The sequence below is a fragment of the Taudactylus pleione genome, unplaced genomic scaffold, assembly GCF_031769625.1.
Source record: "Taudactylus pleione unplaced genomic scaffold, aTauple2 ptg000221l, whole genome shotgun sequence".
NCBI lineage: Eukaryota > Metazoa > Chordata > Amphibia > Anura > Myobatrachidae > Taudactylus > Taudactylus pleione.
The window spans coordinates 652,987-667,755 of record NW_028284623.1 but is presented as its reverse complement, the minus strand read 5'-3'; the positions used below and the strand labels follow the sequence as shown (position 1 = coordinate 667,755).

The following is a 14,769-nucleotide window of genomic DNA, read 5'->3' as shown; positions in this document are numbered from 1 at the left end:
ATTACATTCCTTAGCATTACTTCCCTTACTTTCCTTAGCATTACTTTCCTTAGCATTACTTTCCTTACATTCCTCAGCATTACTCTCCTTAGCATTACATTCCTTAGCATTACTTCCCTTACTTCCTTAGCATCACTTTCCTTAGCATTACATTCCTTACTTCCTTAGCATTACTTTCCTTAGCATTACTCTCCTTAGCATTACATTCCTTAGCATTACTTCCCTTACTTTCCTTAGCATTACTTTCCTTACATTCCTTAGCATTACTCTCCTTAGCATTACATTCCTTAGCATTACTTCCCTTACTTTCCTTAGCATTACTCTCCTTAGCATTACTCTCCTTAGCATTACATTCCTTAGCATTACTTCCCTTACTTTCCTTAGCATTACTTTCCTTAGCATTACTTTCCTTTGCATTACTCTCCTTAGCATTACTTTCCTTACTTTCCTTAGCATCACTTTCCTTACTTTCCTTAGCATTACATTCCTTAGCATTACTTCCCTTACTTTCCTTAGCATTACTCTCCTTAGCATTACTTTCCTTACTTTCCTGAGCATTACTTTCCTTAGCATTACTTTCCTTAGCATTGCTTTCCTTAGCCTTACTTTCCTTACCATTACTTTCCTTTCTTTCCTTAACATTACTTTCCTTACCATTACTTTCCTTACCATTACATTCCTTTCTTTCCTTAGCATTACTCTCCTTAGCATTACTTTCCTTACTTTCCTTAGCCTTAGTTTCCTGACTTTCCTTAGCATCACTTTCCGTAGCATTACATTCCTTACTTCCTTAGCATTACTTTCCTTAGCATTACACTCCTTAGCATTACTCTCCTTAGCATTACATTCCTTAGCATTACTTCCCTTACTTTCCTTAGCATTACTTTCCTTACATTCCTTAGCATTACTCTCCTTAGCATTACATTCCTTAGCATTACTTCCTTTACTTTCCTTAGCATTACTCTCCTTAGCATTACATTCCTTAGCATTACTTCCCTTAGCATTACATTCCTTAGCATTACTCTCCTTAGCATTACATTCCTTAGCATTACTTCCCTTACTTTCCTTAGCATTACTCTCCTTAGCATTACTCTCCTTAGTATTACATTCCTTAGCATTACTTCCCTTACTCTCCTTAGCATTACTTTCCTTAGCATTACTTTCCTTACATTCCTTAGCATTTCTCTCCTTAGCATTACATTCCTTAGCATTACTTCCCTTACTTCCTTAGCATCACTTTCCTTAGCATTACATTCCTTACTTCCTTAGCATTACTTTCCTTAGCATTACACTCCTTAGCATTACTCTCCTTAGCATTACATTCCTTAGCATTACTTCCCTTACTTTCCTTAGCATTACTTTCCTTACATTCCTTAGCATTACTCTCCTTAGCATTACATTCCTTAGCATTATTTCCCTTACTCTCCTTAGCATTACTCTCCTTAGCATTACTCTCCTTAGCATTATATTCCTTAGCATTACTTCCCTTACTTTCCTTAGCATTACTTTCCTTAGCATTACTTTCCTTAGCATTACTCTCCTTAGCATTACTCTCCTTAGCATTACTTTCCTTACTTTCCTTAGCATCACTTTCCTTACTTTCCTTAGCATTACATTCCTTAGCATTACTTCCCTTACTTTCCTTAGCATTACTCTCCTTAGCATTACTTTCCTTACTTTCCTGAGCATTACTTTCCTTAGCATTACTTTCCTTAGCCTTACTTTCCTTACCATTACTTTCCTTTCTTTCCTTACCATTACTTTCCTTACCATTACTTTCCTTACCATTACATTCCTTTCTTTCCTTAGCATTACTCTCCTTAGCATTACTTTCCTTACTTTCCTTAGCCTTAGTTTCCTGACTTTCCTTAGCATCACTTTCCTTAGCATTACATTCCTTACTTCCTTAGCATTACTTTCCTTAGCATTACACTCCTTAGCTTTACATTCCTTAGCATTACTTCCCTTACTTTCCTTAGCATTACTTTCCTTACATTCCTTAGCATTACTCTCCTTAGCATTACATTCCTTAGCATTACTTCCTTTACTTTCCTTAGCATTACTCTCCTTAGCATTACATTCCTTAGCATTACTTCCCTTAGCATTACATTCCTTAGCATTACTCTCCTTAGCATTACATTCCTTAGCATTACTTCCCTTACTTTCCTTAGCATTACTCTCCTTAGCATTACTCTCCTTAGTATTACATTCCTTAGCATTACTTCCCTTACTCTCCTTAGCATTACTTTCCTTAGCATTACATTCCTTAGCATTACTTTCCTTACTTTCCTTAGCATTACTTTCATTAGCATTACTTTCCTTACTTTCCTTAGCATTACTTTTTTTACCATTACATTCCTTTCTTTCCTTAGCATTCCTCTCCTTAGCATTACTTTTCTTACTTTCCTTAGTCTTAGTTTCCTGACTTTCCTTAGCATCACTTTCCTTAGCATTACATTCCTTACTTCCTTAGCATTACTTTCCTTAGCATTACACTCCTTAGCATTACTCTCCTTAGCATTACATTCCTTAGCATTACTTTCCTTAGCATTACTTTCCTTACATTCCTTAGCATTACATTCCTTAGCATTACTTCCCTTACTTTACTTAGCATTACTCTCCTTAGCATTACATTCCTTAGCATTACTTCCCTTAGCATTACATTCCTTAGCATTACTCTCCTTAGCATTACATTCCTTAGCATTACTTCCCTTACTTTCCTTAGCATTACTTTCCTTACCATTACTTTCCTTTCTTTCCTTAACATTACTTTCCTTTCCATTACTTTCCTTACCATTACATTCCTTTCTTTCCTTAGCATTACTCTCCTTAGCATTACTTTTCTTACTTTCCTTAGCCTTAGTTTCCTGACTTTCCTTAGCATCACTTTCCTTAGCATTACATTCCTTACTTCCTTAGCATTACTTTCCTTAGCATTACACTCCTTAGCATTACTCTCCTTAGCATTACATTCCTTAGCATTACTTTCCTTAGCATTACTTTCCTTACATTCCTTAGCATTACTTCCCTTACTTTCCTTAGCATTACTCTCCTCAGCATTACATTCCTTAGCATTACTTCCCTTAGCATTACATTCCTTAGCATTACTCTCCTTAGCATTACATTCCTTAGCATTACTTCCCTTACTTTCCTTAGCATTACTCTCCTTAGCATTACATTCCTTAGCATTACATTCCTTAGCATTACTTTCCTTAGCATTACTTTCCTTAGCATTACTTTCCTTACTTTCCTTAGCATTACTTTACTTACTTTCCTTAGCATTACTTTCCTTACTTTCCTTAGCATTACTTTCATTAGCATTGCTTTCCTTACTTTTCTTAGCATTATCTCTCCTTAGCATTACATTCCTTAGCATTACTTTCCTTAGCATTACTCTCCTTAGCATTACTTTCCTTAGCATTACTTCCCTTACTTTCCTTAGCATTACTCTCCTTAGCATTACTCTCCTTAGCATTACATTCCTTAGCATTACTTCCCTTACTTTCCTTAGCATTTCTTTCCTTAGCATTACTCTCCTTAGCATTACTCTCCTTAGCATTACATTCCTTAGCATTACTTTCCTTACTTTCCTTAGCATTACTTTCATTAGCATTACTTTCCTTACTTTCCTTAGCATTACTTTCCTTACTTTCCTTAGCATTACTTTCATTAGCATTACTTTCCTTACTTTCCTTAGCATTACTTTCCTTACTTTCCTTAGCATTACTTTCCTTAGCATTCCTTTCCTTACCATTACTTTGCTTAGCATTACTTTCCTTACTCTCCTTAGTATCACTTTCCTTAGCATTACATTCCTTAGCATTACTTTCCTTACTTTCCTTAGCATTACTCTCCTTAGCATTACTTTCCTTACTTTCCTTAGAATTACTTTCCTTAGCATTACTTTCCTTACTTTCCTTAGCATTACTCTCCTTAGCATTACTTTCCTTACTTTCCTTACAATTACTTTCCTTAGCATTACTTTCCTTACTTTCCTTAGCATTACTCTCCTTAGCATTACTTTCCTTACTTTCCTTAGCATTACTCTCCTTTGCATTACTTTCCTTACTTTCCTTAGCATTACTTTCCTTACTTTCCTTAGCATTACTTTCCTTACTTTCCTTAGCATCACTTTCCTTAGCATTACTTTCCTTAGCATTACTTCCCTTACTTTCCTTAGAAATACTCTCCTTAGCATTACTTTCCTTACTTTCCTTAGCATTACTTTCCTTTCTTTCCTTAGCATTACTTTCCTTACCATTACTTTCCTTTCTTTCCTTAGCATTACTTTCCTTAGCATTACTTTCCTTTCTTTCCTTAGCATTACTTTCCTTACCATTACTTTCCTTTCTTTCCTTAGCATTACTTTCCTTAGCATTACTTTCCTTTCTTTCCTTAGTATTACTTTCCTTTCCATTATATTCCTTTCTTTGCTTAGCATTACTTTCCTTACTTTCCTTAGCCTTAGTTTCCTGACTTTCCTTAGCATTACATTCCTTACTTCCTTAGCATTACTTTCCTTAGCATTACTTTCCTTACTATTACTTTCCTTACCATTACTTTCCTTTCTTTCCTTAGCATTACTTTCCTTACTTTCCTTAGCATTACTCTCCTTAGCATTACTTTCCTTACTTTCCTTAGCATTACTCTCCTTAGCATTACTTTCCTTACTTTCCTTACAATTACTTTCCTTAGCATTACTTTCCTTACTTTCCTTAGCATTACTCTCCTTAGCATTACTTTCCTTACTTTCCTTAGCATTACTCTCCTTTGCATTACTTTCCTTACTTTCCTTAGCATTACTTTCCTTACTTTCCTTAGCATTACCTTCCTTACTTTCCTTAGCATCACTTTCCTTAGCATTACTTTCCTTAGCATTACTTCCCTTACTTTCCTTAGCATTACTCTCCTTAGCATTACTTTCCTTACTTTCCTTACAATTACTTTCCTTAGCATTACTTTCCTTACTTTCCTTAGCATTACTCTCCTTAGCATTACTTTCCTTACTTTCCTTACAATTACTTTCCTTAGCATTACTTTCCTTAGCATTACTCTCCTTAGCATTACTTTCCTTACTTTCCTTAGCATTACTCTCCTTTGCATTACTTTCCTTACTTTCCTTAGCATTACTTTCCTTACTTTCCTTAGCATTACTTTCCTTACTTTCCTTAGCATCACTTTCCTTAGCATTACTTTCCTTAGCATTACTTCCCTTACTTTCCTTAGCATTACTTTCCTTAGCATTACTTTCCTTAGCATTACTTTCCTTACTTTCCTTAGCATTACTTTCCTTAGCATTACTTTCCTTACCATTACTTTCCTTAGCATTACTTTCCTTAGCATTACTTTCCTTTCTTTCCTTAGCATTACTTTCCTTACCATTACTTTCCTTTCTTTCCTTAGCATTACTTTCCTTAGCATTACTTTCCTTTCTTTCCTTAGCATTACTTTCCTTACCATTACTTTCCTTTCTTTCCTTAGCATTACTTTCCTTACCATTACTTTCCTTTCTTTCCTTAGCATTACTTTCCTTAGCATTACTTTCCTTACTTTCCTTAGCCTTAGTTTCCTGACTTTCCTTAGCATTACATTCCTTACTTCCTTAGCATTACTTTCCTTAGCATTACTTTCCTTACTATTACTTTCCTTACCATTACTTTCCTTTCTTTCCTTAGCATTACTTTCCTTAGCATTACTTTCCTTAGCATTACTTTCCTTACCATTACTTTCCTTACTATTACTTTCCTTACCATTACTTTCCTTTTTTTCCTTAGTATTACTTTCCTTACCATTACTTTCCTTCTTTCCTTAGCATTACTTTCCTTACCATTACTTTCCTTACTATTACTTCCCTTACCATTACTTTCCTTACTTTCCTTAGCTTTACTTTCCTTACCATTACTTTCCTTTCTTTCCTTAGTATTACTTTCCTTAGCAATACTTTCTTTACTATTACTTTCCTTACCATTACTTTCCTTAGCATTACTTCCCTTAGCATTACTTTCCTTACTTTCCTTAGCTTTACTTTCCTTACCATTACTTTCCTTTCTTTCCTTAGCATTACTTTCCTTAGCATTACTTTCCTTTCTTTCCGTAGCATTACTTTCCTTACCATTACTTTCCTTTCTTTCCTTAGCATTACTTTCCTTACCATTACTTTCCTTTCTTTCCTTAGCATTACTTTCCTTAGCATTACTTTCCTTACTTTCCTTAGCCTTAGTTTCCTGACTTTCCTTAGCATTACATTCCTTACTTCCTTAGCATTACTTTCCTTAGCATTACTTTCCTTACTATTACTTTCCTTACCATTACTTTCCTTTCTTTCCTTAGCATTACTTTCCTTAGCATTACTTTCCTTAGCATTACTTTCCTTACCATTACTTTCCTTACTATTACTTTCCTTACCATTACTTTCCTTTTTTTCCTTAGTATTACTTTCCTTACCATTACTTTCCTTCTTTCCTTAGCATTACTTTCCTTACCATTACTTTCCTTACTATTACTTCCCTTACCATTACTTTCCTTACTTTCCTTAGCTTTACTTTCCTTACCATTACTTTCCTTTCTTTCCTTAGTATTACTTTCCTTAGCAATACTTTCTTTACTATTACTTTCCTTACCATTACTTTCCTTAGCATTACTTCCCTTAGCATTACTTTCCTTACTTTCCTTAGCTTTACTTTCCTTACCATTACTTTCCTTTCTTTCCTTAGTATTACTTTCCTTAGCATTACTTTCCTTACTATTACTTTCCTTACCATTACTTTCCTTTCTTTCCTTAGCATTACTTTCCTTAGCGATATTGTTAACCATAGAAACAAACTGTTGATTGTTTATATATTTGCAAACGAAAATCAGTTATTCGCACTTTATTTGTTGTTGAGGTTTAAACAGATGTTTTCAGGCAGATGTCCTGTTCCAAGTATTAGTATTTATTGTAGATCATTTTAACACCCAGCAATATTTATTTTGGTAAATTCTTGTTTAGCCTTTAATGCAGAATAACACTGAATTGTTTCCCCTGCCATGTTGGTTCTCTTATGCCTCACATGTGCTCAGATAGGTATATACCTACAGACTGACCTGCCTGATGGAGGCTCTTTACATTTACATGATTTAGTGCTACTTTTAGATGTGTTGTAATGAGAAATGCAAATGAACTGTAAAAGGTTTCACACAAGCAGAGGTTCTCTTTTACATTTACATTGTTAATTTGTATTACTCTTTACATTTCCATCTGTATGACTGGAAATTGGTCACATCAGGTAGATAACAGTCAGGAAAGCTCTAGCTTCACACTGGTGATAGATAGAGAGGCACCACCCTCCTAGGCAGCGGATACAATAAACCGCAAACCAGTCAGATTTATCTAAGCACCAATTATTCCAGATATATTATTTACCTCATTCATTTGCAGATATTGTAATAGATAGATACAGGCGTTTTTACATACTCATTCATTTGACGTGCTCTTTAAATGCCTCTATTGGACTGTAAGATTGTGTATCATTGGAAAGCATAACAAAATGCGCAGTATTACGCTTTATATTCATGAGATCCGGTCTCTGCTGACCATGTGGCACAATTGGAGATGTTTCTGTATAGCTGCCACATTCACCTTCTTGGGACTCTGTTTTGCAGGATCAAGATAAAATGTGGCGGAGGGAAGAAGCCAGGACTGCCGAGGTGACGAGCGATAGTCCTTACAGCGCTGCCAGCAGCACAGAGGAAAGCTCTCCAGGTATCATGACTTCCCTATTTAGGAAAACGCTAAGCTGGCCTCTAGCGGTGACCAGGGATCTCCTTGCCTTTCCCAGCCGCCTGTCTAACTGGATGCATGGTGTTGTGCACGGTGTAAATCGCCATATCAGGGACAATGAGCAAAAATACATGTACACGTATGAACTGCTGACTGTGGGCATGCCCTTACTGTATGTGCTTCTCGAGGTCTTATCCCTCATGTACCAAGAAGCAGGGCCTTCCCTACAGGTTTTCATTGAGCAAGCGCACAATGCGGTTTGGTTTAAAAACACCTAAATGAGACATCACTTAATGTGGCGTTTCTAGGGGTAACGACTCCCACACAGGATAGCCTCTCCACTTAGTTACCAGCCATGATGATCTAGACCAGCGTTACCTGCACTGATGGTGTTTTGGAGACACCTGTTTTTTATATTACTGAAGGAAATACATTAGTTTTATACCCAAAAGTCCAATATTTCAGGTTTACAGTTTATATAATTTGCCTAAGAGTACGAATTTGGTGGCCTTATATGGACCAGCAGGAACGTCCTACCCCACGCTTTCCAACCTTGTATCTGTAGCTAAAATGCAGAATATTTTACTTCATACATTTCTCATTCTCCACATTTCTTCTTGGTAACAAAAAACCCATGTAAAGTTATTCCCACTTTCACTAGTACAGGAATATTCATTTATTTAGTGGTTTCGATATGAAGGAAATTTCAGCTGTATCCAGAAACTTTGCGTATACGTTTTTGCATAGGTTTTATTTAAAACCAGATTGCATTGTGGGTATTTATAAGATAAGATTTATGACTGAACCGTAGATGAAGAAAATAATATGCAAATGAGATGAGAGGGACATCCCCTAGCGTTGCATTGATTACATGAATGCACCTGTAATGTCTATGGCAGACAATTATACAGGAGTCATTATGTGAGGCTGCAAATCAGGCGCTGGGAATATGTAACCCCGTTAGTAAATGTATATTTTTACCCACGGTAAAAGTAATGTGCCGCACAGCCATTTTAGTTTTAGCATTTTGGTCTAAACATTTCTTATTACCAAATAATTCAAATGAATTATAGGAAAATTACTTGTTTATAAAAAGAAACAAATTGTGCTAATATTTTAGCAATCACGCAACATTTCAGATATTAAAATAAAGAGATGTTTATATAAATATGATCTGGATGTGAGACCCTTAACGTAAACCACGGCTAGGTAATGTAAAACTCAATTTTAACATAGTAGAAGATGTAAATATAAATATTGAATAATTAAAGTGAAAGACAGGAAAAGCGTCTGACAATAAACACAACTTAAAATCTGGAGATAAAATGTGCAATAAAAGAGAAAACATTGTACACGTCCGGATGCTGGTTGTGTACTGACCTGCCGCGCCAATCCCTGCATGATCCCTCACATATGTTACCACTTACAGACAGAAAATGGCGAATAACACAGCATTTAGCGTGCCAGGTTTTTTGCCATTTTCTGTCTTGATACCCCTTCCACACAGGAAAATGAAAATCCCGGGTTATTAATTTTTACCTGGTCATTTGCAGAACACCCCAGGTTATTTCCCAATGTGAAAGGGTCATCCCGGGACTTAATTTCCGGGTCTACGACCCTGCAAAAAAGCAGGGAATTTAGTTAAAGTTAAAGTGGTATAAATTAGGCTGAAATGAACTTTTATATATAAATATGTGATTTTTTTTTAGCACTAATTTTATACAAGTTGCATTTTTTTTACTTTTGTTTAACTTGTGATTGTTTCAGAACAGAGCTGGGCAAGATGTGGCTCACAAGCTTATAGAACTAACAGTCCCAGCACACCCTCTAACATGCTGAGACTTCTAGTTCTACAGCAGGTGTAAGGCAGAAGTTACCCTGCTCTGTTCTAGAGTCTGCATTTGTATTGATTTGAGTTGCTCATGCCATAGGTTGTGAGTTTTTCCCGGACGTATCCGGGAGGAACAAACCTTATTCCTAGCTGAATGTAACTGGCAAATGTAATGTACTCTTCCGTTCCATGTGTTTATCTGGAACGAGCGGCATCCAGAGCATTTCAGAAATTCAGAATACGGAACCACTGTGGTTCCCAATATTCCGGGTGCCAGATTTTGTTCTCTGTACAGACATTTCATAGGTATCACCATTTCACGAGCGGAAATTATGGCAATAAGGTTCCTATTTTCCTTATTTTGGTTTAGAATTGTTTTTTTTTTAATCTGCTTTGAAAATCTGTTTATGTTCAAACCTGAGTTCTATGAATGATTTTAAATTGTTAAATATTAATTTATTTTTCAGCTGTTTTCCTAAAACTGTTTCCTCAAACTCTTATTTTACTGTCTTCTCTCCGCTACTTTAGCCCATTCTCACATTCCAGTTCTACGCCCACTAGTTGTCTGACGTATTGCTACTGTAAGGTGATTCTCTTGCTTGCCAAAATTTCTAATACTCCCAAATATATATATATATATATATACTGTGTATGTTTTTTTTGTCTCACGCTAACGCGTTTTGCATCCCTAACTGTGTTGTGTGTTGTCATGGAGCAATTTGTGTTTGTTTGGTATAATCCCCACCAATAACAAGCTGCGAGTTCCCCCTCTGTCATCTATAATCCACGCGCCTCTGCCTTGTTGCTACTAATAATGTTGCTTTATAATGTGTTGAGTAACCTCAGATATGTGCGGGTCCTCGCCCGGCCTCAGGTCTGTAGTCTTAGTGTAAGCAATACTTAGTATTGGAAACATGAGATTGTCCAGTCTGGGAAGCCCTGTCACACAATGTCACACAGCGCGGTTTACATGGATGGAGAGACTAGACTTTAGCCGCACGGAGGCTTCACTGTAGAAGATTTATTATTCTGTCTCGGACAGAAATGAGAGAATTATCGCTGACCGTTCCTAGTTTGGCAGATTTGTAATAGACGGTACAAGGAGTAATGGGGACTGTGTGGGACTCATTTCTTCCCAGCAGGTAGTAACTGTGATGAGTGACTTGACTATCGGAGCGTTTCAGGGGGTGAGTGGGTCCTGATCCTATTCTATTGTAGCTCATCCCACCCCATCACCAGGGAAAGAACAGTTACCAATAGGGCAGGGGGTATTCACCACGCGGCCCTCCAGCATCCCAGCATTCCCTGCCACAGTTTTGATGTTAGGACATGCTAAAATTGTAGCAAGGCTGGGATGTGTAGTTCCACAGCAGCTGGAGGGTCACATGTTGAATATCCCTGCCATATGCCGGGTACACACGATGTCTAGTGAGTATGGCAGCGGCAAGACCCGGCGGGGGTGTCGGCACAGGCAATTGCAAACACACTTGCCCATGGCGGCAGCAACGGAGCGAAAGCGGAGTCCATGCTGCATTCGGCAACATGGCCCACGCCAATGATATCGGCTGTCAGGCCTGCATGCAGGTCCGTCAGAGGATGTCGTTGATGATGCCCAGGAGCGCCCATCGTCAACGACATAGTGGGTACACACTGGCCTAGTGTTCACTCTAGCTCCGGCGCGAGGCAGGGCGCCGGAGCTAGAGAGGGCGCGTCCGAGAAGGGGGCGTGGTCATCGAAAAGGGGGCGTGTCTATAAGACGCGTCCCCTCTTCGTCACTCTTGGGGTTGTGCCCGGCACTTACGGACACGCCGGGCAGCCCCCAAGCCCTGCAGACAGGGAGAATAGATGCCGACTGGGTCACCGCACATTTCTTTACCCGCGGGACACTGCGACCCACGGGTGAAGACAGTTCCCGCAGGCTGTTAGGGCAGGGCGCTTTTTGCCCTCCTTCTGGAGGGCAGGGCGCTTTTTACCTTCCAGAAAGAGGGCAGGGCGCCGCGCCCCGCTAAAACAGCCTAGCGGGAACGCTACTGGCCGATGTGAGGATATATCGGCCCGATCCGCTGGACATATCGCCTAGTGTGTACCCAGCTTCAGGGTCTTACTCTCCTAGATCAGATTCATTACAGCAGGGGGGGGAACCTTTTTTCTGATATATATAACATTATTTGCGGGCCTGGTGCAAGCCACGCCCCCTCCGTGTGATGTCACACAGGGGCGGGGCCACAATCGCCAGTGAATACAGCAATGCCTGGAGCTGTAACTGCAGTGGTGTGACCGTCTGATGCATCCTAAGGACACCCCAGGTGGCACTGCTGCATAGATTCTGGCTGCAGGGGGCTATTCAGGGCACTGTGATAGCCAGATGAGGCTAGCAGAGAACAGGCTCCGAGGGCCAGACCAAATGATTCCGGGGGCCTTATACGGCCCCCAGGCCTGGGGTTCCCCATCCCTGCATTAGAGGAATAAAGCAAAGACACACGGAGCTTCCTGGGAACCCCAGTCCTATCTTTTTCACCATCAGGGATTGGTTGCAATAAGCAGCATTTCCTGGGGCCTGTAAGGGGTCGTCCTGCTGTAATTCAGCTTCTGTATCATTTCAGTGTATATACTTAGTGCCAGGGACACCAGCTCTGTTCTACATCATTTTTCTAAAATCACCAAATCAGGAGGACTTAGACAGGTTTCATTATATATAATCGGGAAGACAATACCGTAGGTCAGACGCGCTCCTATCCACCAGGGCCTGCACAGACGTGATCCAGCTCTGAAACGGGACATACCATACCAATATCTTTCACCAAATACCAATTTCATTTGATTGACAGGTCGCGTAAAAAGGCGATCAGGTAATTGTCCAGGAATAATTTTTTATTTCAGTTGCCCTTAGATATGACTCTGATAAGCTTGAATCTGTGCTTTGCATACAATGTACGTACACAATTGCTCTGTTGTCATATCCAAGGGCAACAAAATGAACAAATCTGCCCGGATAATAATAACCTCTCTGAAGGTGAAGCTCTCGTCTGTGGCATTTGGTATTATTTATTTTCCCTTTACAATATAGGAGTGTGCTGAGGTTTTACAAGCATTTTGGGGGGTATTCAATTGTGGCTAATTGCCACGCAGGATTTAGTCAATTAGCAGGGATTACCCCGCGGGCGAGTCCTCGCAGTCGGACTAAACCACGCAGCTCATGGAGCTGTGATGAAAAAAGCCGCAAAATCGGGTTCGCGCAAGAAAAAAAACCAATTGATTTCACCGTTTGTGTGGAATTGGTGGGGTTCCGCGCCTGAATATTTAATTAAATAGCCTTTCCCCGAGCCGCGGGGATTTTTGTTGGCAAATAGTCGCGGGGTAAACCCCATGGCCAATTGAATATCCCTCTTTGTTTTCAGAAATGGAGAAATAATGTTTCACCTAGAATATTCCATTGTCAGTATATAGTTCTTGGAAGCTTGGACATTTTGTCATAATTCAAGAAAGAAATAATGAATCTTCCCACCTAGTTGGGTATAGTTTGTTATTAATCCGTGCGCCCCACGTCCTAGCACTGTACTCCCAGCCGAAGTTTCTCCACCGCGCAGTAAAAATAACCAGAGGATGGAAATATATCCGTCTGCCAAAAAGAGACCCAGGGAATTAAAGAATAGGATTATTTCATTGTGTAATTAAAAAGACAGATGTGACAAACTGGTTTTATCTGAAATTCCCAACTTGTCCCAGATCCCAGGACTGGATCACAGAAAGACGCTGATATGTCGGGACTTCACCACACTAGTGCCAGAAACACGCGCCTGCTCACAGGAGGCTGGTGCACCATTATCGGTGAACCCCTCAAATGTTATTATATGCCCGCCCCTGCTGGGACCCCAACTGATTCGGCAACTCCACCCAAATCACAACTTGATCTTCATGTTAAGGGCACTATACTGTATCTCCCTTCTGGGCTAATACATTGTTATAGACGAATCGAAACTGACTTTATGCAACAAGGCTGGAAGTATATTTCCATGTGTATATATTCTGTATAGTGCTCACATGTACAGCAAACACATTGTCTGTTCAGGGTCTATTCTTCCAAACTATCTACTTATGCTGCCCATCCACTAGGCAATTTTGACAGGCAATTATCGTACAATCGCTTGCAAATCGTCCGCAAATCACGAACTTTAAAGTCGGAAACGACCAGCGATGCGTGTGCACGCTGGTCGTTTCCGACATCAATCATCGGGCAAACATGCTGGTCAACCTGACGATAACGTCAGGATCAGCATGTTGCCAGATGATTGATGATGTCTGTGATAAGCCTGCACTGAATGAGAAGTCGTTCAGTGCAGGCTTATCACAGACATAGAAACGACAGCACGTTCACAATGTCGTAATCGTGCTGTTGTCTCTGAGATTTTCCCAAAGTATACGGAATAGTTGTATTGGAGATGCTAGAATCATATTATAATCCTTGCACTATTACAAGAAGCGTTTGTGAGGAGATTAGTATGAGGGAAAGATGACGTTAGGCCATTGTGTCGTTTGTCTGGCTCTGCGTTGAATGCACGTTGATTTCATGCTCTGATTTGTCTCCTAAATCTGCATGTTGAATAACTTGTGTCTCTCTCCTCTCATACAAACCAGCTCTGCTCCACGTCTCTCTCCTCTCATACAAACCAGCTCTGCTCCACGTCTCTCTCCTCTCCTCCAAACCAGCTCTGCTCCACGTCTCTCTCCTCTCCTGCAAACCAGCTCTGCTCCACATCTCTCTCCTCTCCTACAAACCAGCTCTGCTCCACGTCTCTCTCCTCTCCTACAAACCAGCTCTGCTCCACGTCTCTCTCCTCTCCTACAAACCAGCTCTGCTCCACGTCTCTCTCCTCTCCTCCAAACCAGCTCTGCTCCACGTCTCTCTCCACTCCTACAAACCAGCTCTGCTCCACGTCTCTCTCCACTCCTACAAACCAGCTCTGCTCCACGTCTCTCTCCTCTCCTACAAACCAGCTCTGCTCCACGTCTCTCTCCTCTCCTACAAACCAGCTCTGCTCCATGTCTCTCTCCTCTCCTACAAACCAGCTCTGCTCCACGTCTCTCTCCTCTCATACAAACCAGCTCTGCTCCACGTCTCTCTCCACTCCTACAAACCAGCTCTGCTCCACGTCTCTCTCCACTCCTACAAACCAGCTCT

The 14,769-nt window shown here is 39.9% G+C and overlaps 1 long non-coding RNA gene across 1 annotated transcript; it reads left to right on the top strand.

Annotated features, from left to right (window-relative positions):
- Positions 1 to 7,643: 7,643 nt before the first annotated feature.
- LOC148517327 (uncharacterized) lies at positions 7,644 to 14,309 on the top strand. Its single transcript, XR_015879302.1, has 3 exons — positions 7,644 to 7,741; positions 10,119 to 10,176; positions 14,226 to 14,309. It is a non-coding gene; the product is annotated as an uncharacterized LOC148517327 (long non-coding RNA).
- Positions 14,310 to 14,769: the final 460 nt, after the last annotated feature.